Source organism: Hyperolius riggenbachi, chromosome 5 (assembly GCF_040937935.1).
Source record: "Hyperolius riggenbachi isolate aHypRig1 chromosome 5, aHypRig1.pri, whole genome shotgun sequence".
Taxonomy (NCBI): domain Eukaryota; kingdom Metazoa; phylum Chordata; class Amphibia; order Anura; family Hyperoliidae; genus Hyperolius; species Hyperolius riggenbachi.
The window spans coordinates 162,751,974-162,769,188 of record NC_090650.1 but is presented as its reverse complement, the minus strand read 5'-3'; the positions used below and the strand labels follow the sequence as shown (position 1 = coordinate 162,769,188).

The following is a 17,215-nucleotide window of genomic DNA, read 5'->3' as shown; positions in this document are numbered from 1 at the left end:
ATGGTTTGATTCGATATATAATGTGAGGCCTAAGAATTCTATGGATGAGGGGTGGTGGTGATATGTAAACTGCAGTTCCATTACAATTTGATTTACAATCTGAAGTACTCACCAGAAAATTCAGACCGTCAGTACCCAAAAAAACTCATTAAGGATGCTAAACACAGAGCCAAACACCCCCACCCACCCTCAGACTTGACTCCACAGGCCAATAATATCGACCCACCAAGATTCATTACTCGTTATAATGCTCAACACATCACCATACGCAATATACTCAAAAACAGATGGGACATCCTCTTGCAGGACCCATTTCTGCGACCGCTGCTACCCAAAACACCATCAGTTACCTTCAGAAGGGCCCCCAACCTCCGTAATATCTTAGCACCCAGTAAACTGCGCACACCAACCAATTCCTTTTCTCCCACCACCCGACTACCACAGGAGCCTGGCTGCTCCCCTTGTATGAAGAATCGGTGCCTAGCATGCCAATTCATACTATCTGGCCCATCATTCACATCATCGAGCACAGGTATCGAATACCCCATAAAAAAAACACCTTTCATGTGAATCCAAGTATGTCATTTATCTAATCTCATGTCCCTGCCGCCTCCAGTATGTGGGGAGAACCACTCAATTTGCGCGGTGTAGAATCGGACAACATAAGCAAAACATCACCAACAGCTTCCCCCTTCACAGCGTATCACGGCACTTTACCAGGGGCGTAGCAATAGGGGTTGCAGAGGTAGCGACCGCATCGGGGCCCTTGGACCAGAGGGGCCCCATGGGGCCCTTACTAAACCAAAGTATAAGCTGTTTATTGGTCCTGAGGTGGAAATAATCACTTCTATAGATGCTTTAAATGGTAGTAATCTTTAACAAACTGTTCCCCATCCCCTTCTTGCACCTCTAATACTGTAGATGACCTTGGCAGGTTTTTGTGCGCCGTATCAATTGTTACGTATAGAGTGCTTAGGGGGGGCCCAATGTAAAACTCGCACCGGGGCCCCGAGCTCCATAGCTACGCCACTGCACTTTACCACTTATCACGATCACAATCCTCTTTTCTTCAATATCACACTAATTGACTCAGTGGATGTCAAAACACCAAATGCTTCCGAACATTTGAAATAATATGAAATGTACTGGATCCAAACCCTCAAAACCCTCATCCCAGAGGGTCTACATGAGGCACTAGAAAAAAAATCTACTAAGCACCCCTACTCCGTTTTTCTTTTAACCAGTCGCTCTCTTTTATCCCTGCTTTTATCCTTGTTTTATTAAATTTTGAGTTTGCGGCTATTACTTACACAAAATGATATAGAATTACGAATTACGGTCCCAGTGTGACCACATTTGCATTTTTAACAAATTATATTGTTCTCTTATAATTATGTATCCTGTTCACCTGGTCCTATTCAGATGGTCTTTTTAAGCTTGTTGTTTATGTTACATTTATGTACTGATGTTTTTATGTTCTTATATCATTAATATTTATCTTTATTATTTATATGATGGTGCACAATTTTGACCGTTTGTGAGCTCATTCACCGTACAAATCAGTATAAGAACATGTTTCAATGTGCCACACTACCCTGTACCACTTGATGGCAGCATAACACCACCTTTTATAAAGCAGCCTAAATACGTTTTTTGCTAAGGTATTTTGGATCAAATACTTTCTATATACATGTATCATGTAATGAATGTTTTATTGTTATGATCCCATTCGCTTATATTAGGCAAGTCTAGTTCACTAATTCTATCGTTTTCTATCTATACTGACATTATGTATGTAAGTTGGGCATCTTGCCCCTTTTCAACATGGTGGATCGCCCTCACGTATGCGCAATATACATAATGCGTACTGCGCTAATTTGGACGCATTCGTACACTTACCATTATCACCCGGCGCCTTGGACGCCACGCCGTTATGCCCAGTGTGACGTGGACAGTACGCACTACGCGTGCGCACTACGTGCGTCCATGTGGGGCGACGTTCGGGCAGTTGTTTACACGCCCACCCACAATAGATTGGCCCACTAACCACAGACGTCACCCCCGCCCACTCCTTCTACCTCCAAGCCGCTCCCAGCACGCCCATGCCAGCTTCTGACACTCAGGCCGCATCCTATGCGCCCACCCACAGTGGATTGGTTTCACTCCATATACGTCACCCCCGCCCACTCTTTCTGTCCTCACACGCCGACAATACAGGCGTATACAGGTATTACGTGGCAGCTCTCTATTAGCCACCAGACTCATCACGTATACTCCCAGCCTCATACATTACAATACCCCATTGGTCACCATACACACCGTCCCAACTACAGCCCCGCCCTCCCACGCCTCCTATCTTTTTTCCCTCCAATTCCACACATTTAAAAAGCCCCTGACACCTGCAGCACAACACTGAGGTGCTAAATCCATTACTACAGAGCTCCTGGTAAGTGCTGCTGCTCCTTTTTAAACACCGTGACTTGTCATTTAATACTATTTCTCCATATATAATTGATCCATGTTCCATTCTACCATTCACTCCTCCTGCTTGCTGATTCTCCCTGCACCAATGTTATTTAGATCTACCTCATATGTTGCTCTGCAAATACACTCCACCCTGGCCCCTCTATAGTAGTCACCGTTCTCACTTTTTAACTCCATCATACAATATCCCCACACCTATAACCTATACCCACCCGTGCTCAAGTTTCCCCCCCCCCCCTTCCTACTCCTTTCCCCTCCCTACCCGTTCCCATCCTATACACCCATCCCCCGATTAGCAATTTCCCATAATTAACACACTATGTATATACTTTCATGTTGAATATCATTAGATAGAAACTGCAACCCAGTAGTAATAGTACAGCCCTCTTCATTGTAGCCATGATTGTTTATTGTTTGTTGTCTTTGTTCACAGTTGTCCACAATTTTGCCTGATGAAGCGGGCTTGACCTGCGAAACGCGTTGCATTTTTGTTTGGGGTACCGTATAATAAATGTATTGATTTTTTATATGAAAACATGATCTCTGGTCTGCTTTTGGGAGGTGAGCCCACCACTCACTCCAAGCAATTTTAAAGGTTTTATGAAGTTTTATCCTGCTGGCGCCTCTGTTCCACATTCAAACACACTGTGTCCACTCCTGGTGGAGGGGAGTGCTACCCCTTTCTTGATTCCTTTCTACAGAGAGCGACTTCTTAGCCCTGAGTGAGGACAGGCCTAATCTCCTCACCTGCCTATATAGTGGTTGCCTGAATGGTAACCTGTGTTTGTGAGTATAATTTTTCTCACTTAACCATTTGATCAATTATCTTAACATACTACACCATATTGGGCTCTCGGTTTTCTCTTTTGCAACAAAGGATGTACTTCTTGAGACAACTTAGGAAGTTTGGAATACCGCAGTAACTGTTGACTTTCTTCTATACGGCCACCATTGAGTTGATCCTCTGTTCCTCGATTATTGTATGGTATGCTGGTGCCACAGCAAGGGACAGACTTAAACTTCAGAGAGTTATCAACTCCGCGGAGAAGATCATAGGGTCACCGCTGCCACCACTGGACCTCTTGTACACCTCCAGACTGTGGTCCTGGGCAAATAAGATAGTGAATGACCCCTCACACCCTGGCTGGCACCACTTCAATCGGCTTCCCCTAGGCCGTCGCTTCCGCACCATCCCCACTAGAACCACCAGGCACAGGAACACCTTCTTCCCTCAAGCTGTCCTGCACCTGAACTCTCGCTCTCTCTCATGCGGTGCCCCCCAAGCTCCTGCTCTGGCCACTCCCGCCTCATGGCATAGCTGATTTGCCTCTTTTTTTGGTACTTGTGTATCTGTATGCCTAACAGCAGCCTGCTTAGCAGATTTTTGTCTTTCTCAGTATCCGTGTATCTGTATGTCTAACAGCCGCTTGTAAACCGTTGATTTTCCCATGCCGTGTATACCACAAATAATTCCGGGTGCGACACCTGTCACACTCGGCGAATAAAAGAGATTCTGATTCCGGGTTTAACCATACTTCTGTTGCAGAAGGGAACACCATTAGTCTTAATTGATTATTAATCACCAGGCACAGAGGACTGGGCATACCTGAACAGAAAGGAAGCTACAAATTTAACCCGTCTCCCTACTCCCACCTTGTACTTTAGTGCAACTCAGCTGAGTGAGATCCCCCAAATTGTATCTACTATCAGGGCTGTATTTAGGGTTTGGGCTCCCCTAGGCACCCCAAACCTTTGGCGCCCTTCCCCCCCCCGGGATGGCGTTGGCCGTGGCGAAGAAATGGGCGTGGTCACAGAATGCAGTGGGCGTGTCCATAACCTACAGTGGGTGTGGCCAATTCAAATTTCCTAGTAAGAGTGCAGCCCAAAGTCCGTGGGGCCATGTTTTCTCCCCGGGTATGAGTAAAGTGACCCTAAAAAAGCAAGTAGGAAATGTTCCCACCCCCCAAAAAAACACACATTAGCCAGTGTTCTCTCGCACAAAATAGTGGTAGGTATTAGAATGTGAGCGCCCCTGAGAAAAGTCAGTAACATGACTATGTTCTCTGCAAAGTTCTGCAAGAGATGCCAGCAGGGCTGTGGAGTCAGAGTTGGAGTCGAGGATGCTATATAACTACATAATAATATGGTAGGACATTAGACTATGGCAGGATTAGATTGTAAGCTCCTCAGAGGATAGTCAGTGACATGACTACATACTCTGTGAAGTACTGCTGAAGATGGCAGTACAATATAGTACAGTAGTATGGAAGCATGGTGGCGTAGTGGTTAGCATTGCAGCGCTGGGTTCCCGGTTTGAATCCCAGCCAGGTCAACATCTGCAAGGAGTTTGTATGTTCTCCATTTGTCTGTGTGGGTTTCCTTCAGGCACTCTGGTTTCCTCCCACATCCCAATACCATACGATACAGATAAGTTAATTGACTTCCCCCTAAAAATTGGCCCTAGACTACGATACATACATACACATATGACTATGGTAGGGATTAGATTGTGAGCCCCTCTGTGGGACAGTTAGTGACAAGACAATACATACTCTGTACAGCACTGCGTAATATGTTGGCGCTAAATAATTAGTATCAGTATAAAGTAGCCAGTTCTATAGGTGTCCCCAATATAGACATACTATAGGTGTCCCCAGTATAGATAGCCAAGTCTATAGGTATCCCCAGTTTAGGTAGTAGTCAGGGGCGTAACTAGAAATCACTGGGCCCCCTTGCAAAAATTTGGATGGGGCCCCCCCATAGGTGCCAAATAATCGCAATAAGTGCAGCATTTCACCAGAGAATAATCGCAATGAGTGCAGCATTTCACCAGATAACAATCTTACAGTGGGCAGCATTTTACCACAAAATAATCGAACCCTGGCTAACATTTCACCAGAAAATAATCGCACCCTGGGCAGCATTTCATCACAAAATAATCGTACAGTGGGCAGCATTTCACCAGAAAATAATCGCAACGTGGGCAGCATTTCAGCAGAAAAATCGCACAGAGGGCTGCATAACACCACAAAATAATAGGTGTCCCAGTTTAGGTAGTAGGTATATAGGTGTGCCCCAGTTTAGGAAAAAGGTATATAGGTGTCCCCCCAGTTTAGGAAGGTGGTATATAGGTGTCCCCCAGTTTAGGTAGGATAGATAGATAGATAGATAGATAGATAGATAGATAGATAGATAGATAGATAGATAGATAGATAGATAGATAGATAGATATCTCTCTATGTGTGTGTGTGTGTGTGTGTGTCCCAGTTTAGGAAGTCGGTATGTAGGTGTCCCCCAGTTTAGGTAGTAGGTATGTAGGTGTCTCCCAGTTTAGGTAATAGGTATGTAGGTGTCCCCCAGTTTAGGTAATAGGTATATAGGTGTCCCCCAGTTTAAGTAGTAGGTATATAGGTGTCCCCCAGTTAGGTAATAGGTATATAGGTGTCCCCCAGTTAGGTAGTAGGTATATAGTTGTCCCCCAGTTTAGGAAGTAGATATATAGCTGTCCCCCAGTTTAGGTAGTAGGTATATAGGTGTCCTCCATTTTAGGTAGTAGGTATATAGGTGTCCCCCAGTTTAGGTAATAGGTATATAGGTGTCCCCCAGTTAGGTAATAGGTATATAGGTGTTCCCCAGTTAAGGTAATAGGTATATAGGTGTCCCCAGTTAGGTAATAGGTATAGTGGAGGAAATAATTATTTGACCCCTTACTGATTTTGTAAGTTTGTCCAATGACAAAGAAATGAAAAGTCTCAGAACAGTATCATTTCAATGGTAGGTTTATTTTAACAGTGGCAGATAGCACATCAAAAGGAAAATCGAAAAAATAACCTTAAATAAAAGATAGCAACTGATTTGCATTTCATTGAGTGAAATAAGTTTTTGAACCCCTACCAACCATTAAGAGTTCTGGCTCCCACAGAGTGGTTAGACACTTCTACTCAATTAGTCACCCTCATTAAGGACACCTGTCTTAACTAGTCACCTGTATAAAAGACACCTGTCCACAGAATCAATCAATCAAGCAGACTCCAAACTCTCCAACATGGGAAAGACCAAAGAGCTGTCCAAGGATGTCGGAGACAAAATTGTAGACCTGCACAAGGCTGGAATGGGCTACAAAACCATTAGCAAGAAGCTGGGAGAGAAGGTGACAACTGTTGGTGCGATTGTTCAAAAATGGAAGGAGCACAAAATGACCATCAATCGACCTCGCTCTGGGGCTCCACGCAAGATCTCACCTCGTGGGGTGTCAATGGTTCTGAGAAAGGTGAAAAAGCATCCTAGAACTACACGGGAGGAGTTAGTGAATGACCTCAAATTAGCAGGGACCACAGTCACCAAGAAAACCATTGGAAACACATTACACCACAATGGATTAAAATCCTGCAGGGCTCGCAAGGTCCCCCTGCTCAAGAAGGCACATGTGCAGGCCCGTCTGAAGTTTGCCAATGAACACCTGAATGATTCTATGAGTGACTGGGAGAAGGTGCTGTGGTCTGATGAGACCAAAATAGAGCTCTTTGACATTAACTCAACTCGCTGTGTTTGGAGGAAGAAAAATGCTGCCTATGACCCCCAAAACACCGTCCCCACCGTCAAGCATGGGGGTGGAAACATTTTGCTTTGGGGGTGTTTTTCTGCTAAGGGCACAGGACAACTTAATCGCATTAACGGGAAAATGGACGGAGCCATGTATCGTGAAATCCTGAACGACAACCTCCTTCCCTCTGCCAGGAAACTGAAAATGGGTCATGGATGGGTGTTCCAGCACGACAATGACCAAAAACATACAGCAAAGGCAACAAAGGAGTGGCTCAAGAAGAAGCACATTAAGGTCATGGAGTGGCCTAGTCAGTCTCCGGACCTTAATCCAATAGAAAACCTATGGAGGGAGCTCAAGCTCAGAGTTGCACAGAGACAGCCTCGAAACCTTAGGGATTGAGAGATGATCTGCAAAGAGGAGTGGACCAACATTCCTCCTAAAATGTGTGCAAACTTGGTCATCAATTACAAGAAATGTTTGACCTCTGTGCTTGCAAACAAGGGTTTTTCCACTAAGTATTAAGTCTTTTATTGTTGGAGGGTTCAAAAACTTATTTCACTCAATGAAATGTAAATCCGTTGCTATCTTTTATTTAAGGTTATTTTTTCGATTTTCCTTTTGATGTGCTATCTGCCACTGTTAAAATAAACCTACCATTGAAATGATACTGTTCTGAGACTTTTCATTTCTTTGTCATTGGACAAACTTACAAAATCAGTGAGGGGTCAAATAATTATTTCCTCCACTGTATATAGGTGTCCCCCAGTTAGGTAGTAGGTATATAGCTGTCCCCCAGTTTAGGAAGTAGGTATATAGGTGTCCCCCAGTTTAGGTAATAGGTATATAGGTGTCCCCCAGTTAGGTAATAGGTATATAGGTGTCCCCCAGTTAAGGTAATAGGTATATAGGTGTCCCCCAGTTTAGGTAATAGGTATATAGGTGTCCCCCAGTTTACGTAATAGGTATATAGGTGTCCCCCAGTTAGGTAATAGGTATATAGGCGTCCCCCAGTTAAGGTAATAGGTATATAGGTGTCCCCCAGTTTAGGTAATAGGTATATAGGTGTCCCCCAGTTAAGGTAATAGGTATATAGGTGTCCCCCAGTTAAGGTAATAGGTATATAGGTGTCCCCCAGTTAGGTAATAGGTATATAGGTGTCCCCCAGTTAGGTAGTAGGTATATAGCTGTCCCCCAGTTTAGGTAGTAGGTATATAGGTGTCCCCCAGTTTAGGTAATAGGTATATAGGTGTCCCCCAGTTAGGTAATAGGTATATAGGTGTCCCCAAGTTAAGGTAATAGGTATATAGGTGTCCCCAGTTAGGTAATAGGTATATAGGTGTCCCCAGTTAGGTAATAGGTATATAGGTGTCCCCCAGTTAGGTAGTAGGTATATAGCTGTCCCACAGTTTAGGAAGTAGATATATAGCTGTCCCCCAGTTTAGGTAGTAGGTATATAGGTGTCCCCCAGTTTAGGTAGTAGGTATATAGGTGTCCCCCAGTTTAGGTAATAGGTATATAGGTGTCCCCCAGTTAGGTAATAGGTATATAGGTGTCCCCCAGTTAAGGTAATAGGTATATAGGTGTCCCCCAGTTTAGGTAATAGGTATATAGGTGTCCCCCAGTTAGGTAATAGGTATATAGGTGTCCCCCAGTTAAGGTAATAGGTATATAGGTGTCCCCCAGTTTAGGTAATAGGTATATAGGTGTCCCCCAGTTAGGTAATAGGTATATAGGTGTCCCCCAGTTAAGGTAATAGGTATATAGGTGTCCCCTAGTTAAGGTAATAGGTATATAGGTGTCCCCCAGTTAGGTAATAGGTATATAGGTGTCCCCCAGTTAGGTAGGACTCGGAGATATATAAGTGTCTCCCCCATTTTAGGTAGCCTGGCTGGAAGGTGGAACAGGCACAGAGTAGCGGGGAAGTCCCCCCCCCCCCTCACCTGGAGCTCCCGCTCCCCCTTCCAGTCAGTGCACTGTGCACTGCAGCCAGAGACAAGGGGCAGCAGCCAGAGAACATCTTACCTCCTCTTCCCGGCGCACGAGGGAATCTCATCTCTGCATGCCGCTGCCTGGTCTGGTGAAGTCACTGCTCAGACCAGCTATCGGCATGCAGAGTCTTCCTCCAGCGTCGGGAAACTTCCCTGGCCGGCCGCTACCACTCTGCTGGAGGGGGGGGGAGCAGGTTCCCCTCATTGTGTGCGCGCTCACCTATCCTGAACCCTGAACCCACCCCCGGAAAAAAAAGGGTCACTTTTTTTTTCAATTTTTTTAATGAAAAATAATAAAAATAAAAAAAATAAAATTAATAAGCATTAGATGGCCGCCCCCCCCCCCCCCCCCGAGGGGCCGCCCATGGCACCGGCCCACGGGTGCCTCTTAAGAGATATGGCCCTGTCTACTATTGCTCTTCAGTGAGGAACAAGACAGATTTTGGCATTCAGTCCCTTATAACCCTTATAAACAGACTCTCATAGTGATACACTGCCCAAATAAAGCACACGGGGCTGCCAAGGTGGTGTAGTGGTCAGCAGGCTCGCCTTGCAGTGCTGGGTCCCTGGTTCAAATACATACGAGTGTGCGGTGTGGTATTCCCTCCTCCCCAAGAGCAGCATGCCAGCATCAGATGTCCCTTCTTCTCCCCGGCATATGCAGAATGTGCACAGCAGAGCTTTCACTTACCGGTCCATGCCACCGGTAACTCGTTAGCTTGCCTGTTGCATCCCTTTCCTATGATGCCGTGCACTGGCGCATCGAATCAGCTGTTTTCGGCGCGCGGCTCTGAGAGCCGAGCGCCCGAAACTGGGCGCCCCATAGCATCAATGCTATGCTGCGCGGGGCGTGTAGCGATAATTCGGGGCTCTGGTGGCTGCCAGACCCCAAATTACATCTCCCTCCGAGTTGCGACAACTCGGAGGGGGAACAGTATTTAATGCCGCCGAACTGAGCGGCACCAAAATAATATGCACCCTTGGCGTATGTGATTAGAAACGCCACTAAAGGGCGTCATAGAAAAGAGGCACGACAGGCAAGCTAACAAGGCGTCCCGGTGGCATGGGGCGGTAAGTGAAAGCTCCGCTGCGCACACTCTGCATATGCCGGGGAGAAGAAGGAACATCTGATGCAGGCATGCTGCTCCGGGCTGGTGGCGGGGAGGGGAGGAAAATACCACACCACACACTCATATGCCCAGAAGGAGGGGGAAATCACTTCTGACACTTGCATGCCGCTCTGGTCAGAAGGGGGGGGGGTAAAGGAAGACACTCAAATTCAAGCTGCAAATGGAGGAGGAGGCACTCAGAGGAAGCGGGAGCAGGCTCTCTACATATGGGGGGGGGGGGGGGGGGGGGCAGTACAACTCGTGTATAAGCCGAGACCCCCACTTTGGGACCACTTTTTTTTCGGCTTATGCACGAGTATATGATATGCCCGCTTCACACTGACAGACCAAACGTCACATTTACAGAGATTGAGCGCTAACAGGTCTGTAAGGAACTTTGTGCTTATAGCAAGGGTCCAGTAGCGTTGCCACCCAGTACAGTTTGTTCTCCTTTAACCATTTTTATATACGGTGGTCCCTCCCTCAACAGGCAGGACAGCATGAAAGACCCCATTTTAACAAGGATGGAGGCTGAGATAGCCAACTCCTCTTCCTCTCTGAGGTCACAAAAGGTCTCCTCCTCTCCCCAGCCCCTCAGTGACAGTGTTCTGTCTGTGGAGTATCACACAAACACCGAGCTATGCAATAGTGCAAACACAACACAGTGATAACAGAGGCCCTGCTGCAGTGGTAGTAGTTTGCTGCTTGTGTAATGTGGGCTGTGGCACACAATTATATCACACTAGAAGGGGCCACTCCTGTGTGTCAGTGACAGTGTTCTCTCTGTGGAGTATCACACAGACGCAGAGCTTTGCAATAGTGAAAACACAATATAGTGATAATAGAGGTCCTGGAGCTCCACCATGCTAACTAGTTTTGTGACCATGCAGCCACACAAGATTGGGCGGTAACAGGTCTGTAAGACCGTTATCTGTGCCGGGGCTGCATGCACGCTCAACTGAATGGACCAGCTGAATGGACCAATTTTTTTTTTTAATGTGAATGTCATTTACAAGAAAATGTTATTAAGTTTGTGCGTTATGCTGAAGTAAATGGACCAGTGTGGCACCGCGTCATGTCACGTGTACCAGAGGCATGGATGGGAAGTTAATTATAGAGTCTTATGATGGTAGCAAGCTGACTGGCTCACTGTACAACCTATTCTTTTCTTTTGTTTTTCTTAAAGCATGTTTGTCAAATTTTGAAAAAAAATATTTCTAAAGTTGCCTTCGTAAAACAGTTGTCTCTAGTTGGGTGTTGGGCTTCCCACAACGTTTCTTTTGCCAGAGGTTGCAGATGGAATTGCTGGTATCAGAGGCACACACACAAAAAAATGCCACACTGGTGTGCTTTGTAATGTCGGCATTCAGGTTGTGGCAAGCGTGTTGCCTGGCTGAACCCAAGTGCATCACTAAATGCATCATGTGTGAATAACTCCTCTGACATATCAAGTGGAGCAGCTGTGTTGCTAGTGGTGGTGGTGGAAAGTTTTTGTGGGGTACCAGAAGCAGAGCAGGAGGAGGACGGTGCATCAAGGAGGCTCCTTGCGGAAGCTGTAGAAGATATGGTGTGCTGTGTAAGCCAGTCAAGCACGTCCTCAGAATTTTGGGGGGTGGTAAAACTGTGATTGTGCTTTTATGTGGCACACAATTAGATATCACTATAAGTGGGCACGGGTGTGGCTATCCGTGCCAGTGTGCTCTATCTGTGCTGTGCACAATCAGACAGCACTGAGAAATGCAGCAACACTTCAAACACAATTTAGTGATAATAACAGAGGCCCTGCAGCAGCAGTAGTCGAAAAATGTGCTTTTATGTGGCACACAATTCGATATCACTGTAAGTGGGCCAGTGCAGTTTCTAGGCTAAAATGCATCCAGGGCGAGTGTGTAAAAATTGCGCCCCCCCCCCCAAAGCAAGGTATGGGTGCCCGCAATATAGGTTAGCCAGGTCTAGTTGCACTTAGTATAGGTCCCCCAGTATAGGTAGCCAAGAATAGGTACCCCAGTATAGGTAGCCAGGCATAGGTGAGCCAGTATAGATGCCCTCGCTATAGGTTAGCCAGGTAGGTGCCTCCAGTATAGGTAGCCAGTATAGTTGCCCCCAGTATAGGTTAGATAGGCAGGCGCCCCCGGTATAAGTTAGATAGGTAGGTGCCCCAGTACAGGTTAGCTAGGTGGGTGCCTCTAATATAGGTAGCCAGAATAGTTGCCCCCAGCATAGGTTAGATAGGTAGGTGCCCTCAGTATAGGTTATTTAGGTAGGTGCCTGCAATATAGGTAGCCAGTATAGTTGCCACCTGTATAGGCTAGCTAGGTAGGTGCCCCCAATACAGGTTAGATAAGTGCCCCCATCGTAGGTTAGATCGGTAGCTGCCCCTCAGTGTAGGTTAGATTAGGTAGCTGCCCCCAGTGTAGGTTAGATAGGTAGCTGCCCCCCAGCGTAGGTTAGATTAGGTAGCTACTCCCAGTATAGGTTAGATAGGTAGCTGCCCCCCAGTGTAGGTTAGATTAGGTAGGTGCCCCCCAGTACAGGTTAGATAGGTAGCTGCCCCCAGCGTAGGTTAGATTAGGTAGCTGCCCCCAGTATAGATTAGATAGGTAGCTGCCCCCCAGTGTAGGTTAGATAGGTAGCTGCCCCCAGTGTAGGTTAGAGAGGTAGCTGCCCCCCAGTGTAGGTTAGATTAGGTGGGTGCCCCTCAGTATAGGTTAGATAGGTAGCTGCCCCCAGCGTAGGTTAGATTAGGTAGCTACCCCCAGTATAGGTTAGATAGGTAGCTGCCCCCCAGTGTAGGTTAGATAGGTAGCTGCCCCCCAGTGTAGGTTAGATTAGGTAGGTGCCCCCAGCGTAGGTTAGATTAGGTAGCTGCCCCCCAGTATAGATTAGATAGGTAGCTGCCCCCCAGTGTAGGTTAGATAGGTAGCTGCCCCCAGTGTAGGTTAGAGAGGTAGCTGCCCCCCAGTGTAGGTTAGATTAGGTGGGTGCCCCTCAGTATAGGTTAGATAGGTAGCTGCCCCCAGCGTAGGTTAGATTAGGTAGCTACCCCCAGTATAGGTTAGATAGGTAGCTGCCCCCCAGTGTAGGTTAGATAGGTAGCTGCCCCCCAGTGTAGGTTAGATTAGGTAGGTGCCCCCAAGTACAGGTTAGATAGGTAGCTGCCCCCCAGCGTAGGTTAGATTAGGTAGCTGCCCCCCAGTATAGATTAGATAGGTAGCTGCCCCCCAGTATAGATTAGATAGGTAGCTGCCCCCAGTGTAGGTTAGATAGGTAGCTGCCCCCCAGTGTAGGTTAGATTAGGTAGGTGCCCCTCAGTATAGGTTAGATAGGTAACTGCCCCCCAGCGTAGGTTAGATTAGGTAGCTGCCCCCCCAGTATAGGTTAGATAGGTAGCTGCCCCCCAGTGTAGGTTAGATAGGTAGCTGTCCCCCAGTGTAGGTTAGATAGGTAGCTGCCCCCCAGTGTAGGTTAGATAGGTAGCTGCCCCCCAGTGTAGGTTAGATTAGGTAGGTGCCCCCCAGCGTAGGTTAGATTAAGTAGGTGCCCCCCAGTGTAGGTTAGATTAGGTAGGTGGCCCCCAGTGTAGGTTAGATTAGGTATCTGCCCCCCAGTATAGGTTAGATTAGGTAGCTGCCCCCCAGCGTAGGTTAGATTAGGTAGGTGCCCCCCAGTGTAGGTTAGATTAGGTAGGTGCCCCCCAGTGTAGGTTAGATTAGGTAGGTGCCCCCCAGGGTAGGTTAGATTAGGTAGCTGCCCCCCAGCATAGGTTAGATTAGGTAGGTGCCCCCCAGGATAGGTTAGATAGGTAGCTGCCCCCCATCGTAGGTTAGATTAGGTAGGTGCCCCCCAGCGTAGGTTAGATTAGGTAGGTGCCCCCCAGGATAGGTTAGATAGGTAGGTGCCCCCCAGCGTAGGTTAGATTAGGTAGGTGCCCCCCAGCGTAGATTAGATTAGGTAGGTGCCCCCAGCGTAGGTTAGATTAGGTAGGTGCCCCCCAGGATAGGTTAGATAGGTAGGTGCCCCCCAGCGTAGGTTAGATTAGGTAGGTGCCCCCTAGCGTAGGTTAGATTAGGTAGGTGCCCCCCAGCGTAGGTTAGATTAGGTAGGTGCTCCCCAGTGTAGGTTAGATTAGGTAGGTGCCCCCCAGCGTAGGTTAGATAGGTAGCTGTCCCCCATAATGGAGGGGGGAGCCGGAGCCACGGGGAGGGCAGCCCGACCTCTCCCTCCCTCTCCTGGGCCGCCCTCCGTGCTCCCCCCTCAGATGCAGATGCAGAGCGCAGGAGCAGCCAGGGAGGGAGCGCTGTATACTACATACCTTCCTGCGTTCCAAGCGCTGCTCTCTCGCCGCCGGTCTCTTCCTCTCTGCCTATACGATGATACACACGCTGGTTCCAGCGTGTGTATCATCGTATAGGCAGAGAGGAAGAGACCGGCGGCAAGAGAGCAGCGCTTGGAACGCAGGAAGGTATGTAGTATACAGCGCTCCCTCCCTGGCTGCTCCTGCGCTCTGCATCTGAGGGGGGAGCACGGAGGGCGGCCCAGGAGAGGGAGGGAGAGGGAGGGCTGCCCTCCCCGCGGCTCCGGCTCCCCCCTCCATTTCAGCGCCCACCTCCCAACAGCGCCCCGGGCGGCGGCACGGGCCGCACGGCCCTAAAAACGGGCCTGAAGTGGGCACGTGTGCGGCTCTGTGCCAGTGTGCTCTGTCTGTGCACTATCACATTGACACTGAGAATGCTGCAACAGTTCACAATACAGTGATAATAACACAGGGGCTCTGGAGCATTATTGTGCTTGTTGTGGGCACTGGGCACAATGCTGGGTGCCTGTGGGCTGTGGAGTGCCGCACAAAAAAAAAAAAAAAACCCAGCAGAAGGATGAAGTAGCCCTCAGAAGGGCTGTTTGGGATGATTAAACAGCTATCAGCCAGGGAGGATCAAAATAAACAAGCCTAAAGGTGAACATACATTAGAAGATTATGAGCAGATTCGACCAAGAGACAAATTTATCTGTAATCGAATCTAAATAGAGATAAATGTGTCTCTTGGTCGAATTTGCCCTACGCTACGGGCCGATTCCCGTCCAATTTCAGCATGAAATCCTCAGGGAATCGGCTGAGCCCGCCGCGTCCACCCGGACGCTGCCCCCAAAATGTATACATGTATGTAGTGTGTGCATTTATACATTACCTGTCCTGTAGCAGCTTCCGCACGGTGTCCGTCCATCTCGCCGGGTAACAGCCGCATACACACTAGCGGCGCATAACGTCTGACGTCAGGCGCTATGCGCCGCTGGCGTGTATGCAGAACCTGCCGAGATGGACGGAAGCTGTGTGGAGGCTGACACCGGACAGGTAATGTATAAATGCACACACTACATACATTTATACATTGCGACGGCAGCAGCGGGGGTTTTGTTGTCTCGTCTCTCGTTCGCAAATTGGCCGCCATACCACCGCACACCCGACCAACCAACTTCAGCTCGACATCTTACAGTCCCGGAATTGGTTGCTTTGTCGGTTGGGCATGCACTTGGCAGCACCAATTTTTATCCAATTCGATTATAATAAACAAATTGGATGGTCGATTGGTTGGTTGGTCGGCTGATGTATGGCCACCTTAACTAGCGCTTTCTCTATCACCAGCAGTGTCTCTCCACTCCTCTAACTTTTCCAGCCAAACACAGACTGGAACATGGCGGGTGCTGCAGCATGTTTATAGGGGGTGGGGGGAGGGGATCTGTGAGAGAGTGCAGGCTGATTGGCTGCCATGTGTCTGCTGACTATAATGTAAGGGGTCAAAGTTTAGCTCAATTATGTTGTATGGGTGCCGGTCGAATAGCACCAAGTGCTCGCAGCGAGCGTGAATACCTGATCTTTGCCAAATAGTGCTCGCCGGTGAACTATTCGGGCCATCTCTAGTGGTTGCATGCCTATTTCTTATCCTGTTTTGAAAACAAGCCCTTTTTAATCCTCAGACCCAGATTTACAGGGTAAGTGGGACAGTTGCCCCTCTCATCTATGGGATTCGATTTTGAACTGATCACTAAGCATATCAAACCCTATGTAGAAAATGAAACATGGGGCACATGTTTGTGTATATTTACTGTTCATTCACTACTACTGTGTATGTATGTATATACAGTATACTGTGTGTGTATATATATATATATATATATATATATATATATATATATATATATATATATATATATACTACAGTCTTACTGTGTCTTTAGATAGATTGAGTTATGACTTTGATGTACGATTTAGGGTTGGCTGCAGTTACACGGTAAGTAGGCATTCAGACAGATCAGTTAAAAATGGCACACAGCGCCGATGTTTAAAATATGGCGCCCCATTAACTTGCATTGTCGGACGACATTTATCGTTTTTAAGGTTAAAAAATTTGACCTTGTGAACGTAATTTATCATTTTAAAACCTGCTTTTTTTATCCAGTCTGCACGTTATTTATCGTTTTAAGCCCTGCTTTGCAGTCGCTTGGAAAATGTCTGCCCGCTGACTTTAACTTTTAATAGCAAAGCCCCCTTAAAAGAAACACCAAATATGCTTAAAGGTACAGGTAAGTATTTCTGAAGATCGCAAGTTAGAGGATACTGTCGCCGTGGGACCTTTTCCAGGGATATTGGCGTGGGAACTTTTTTTTTAAAGGTACAGGTAAGTATTTCTGGTTAATTAAGACTAATAAAGGATTTTTTTCGTGGTTGTGTTTTTATTTCATTTAACCCTTTGTGGAAATGGGTAAGGGGTACTTTGTACCCCTATACTCATTTCTCCTGGGAGGGGGGTGGGCATCTGGGGTCCCCTCCTTAAAGGGGACTCCCAGATGCCACCTTGAACCCCCCCCCCCCCCAGAGAGCCGTTGCCCCACCTCCTCCTGGGGCACCGGAGGTGGGGAAGAGCCCCTTATCCATGGATTGGACAAGGGCTCTGGGGGGGGGGGGAGGAGAAGGCTTGGCCATCCCTTCCCCCAGGAGCCCCCCATACCATGGACCATGCGGGCTGGTATAGCCCCAGTCGGCTGTACCAGTCTGCATGGGTGACAAGGGGCTACAGAAGCTCTGAAGGGGGGAC

At 47.5% G+C, this 17,215-nt stretch overlaps 1 protein-coding gene across 1 annotated transcript in view; it reads left to right on the top strand.

Annotated features, from left to right (window-relative positions):
• Window positions 1-17,215, top strand: part of VPS41 (VPS41 subunit of HOPS complex) — a 1,049,902-nt gene that overhangs the window by 722,944 nt on the left and 309,743 nt on the right. The window lies entirely within an intron of this gene.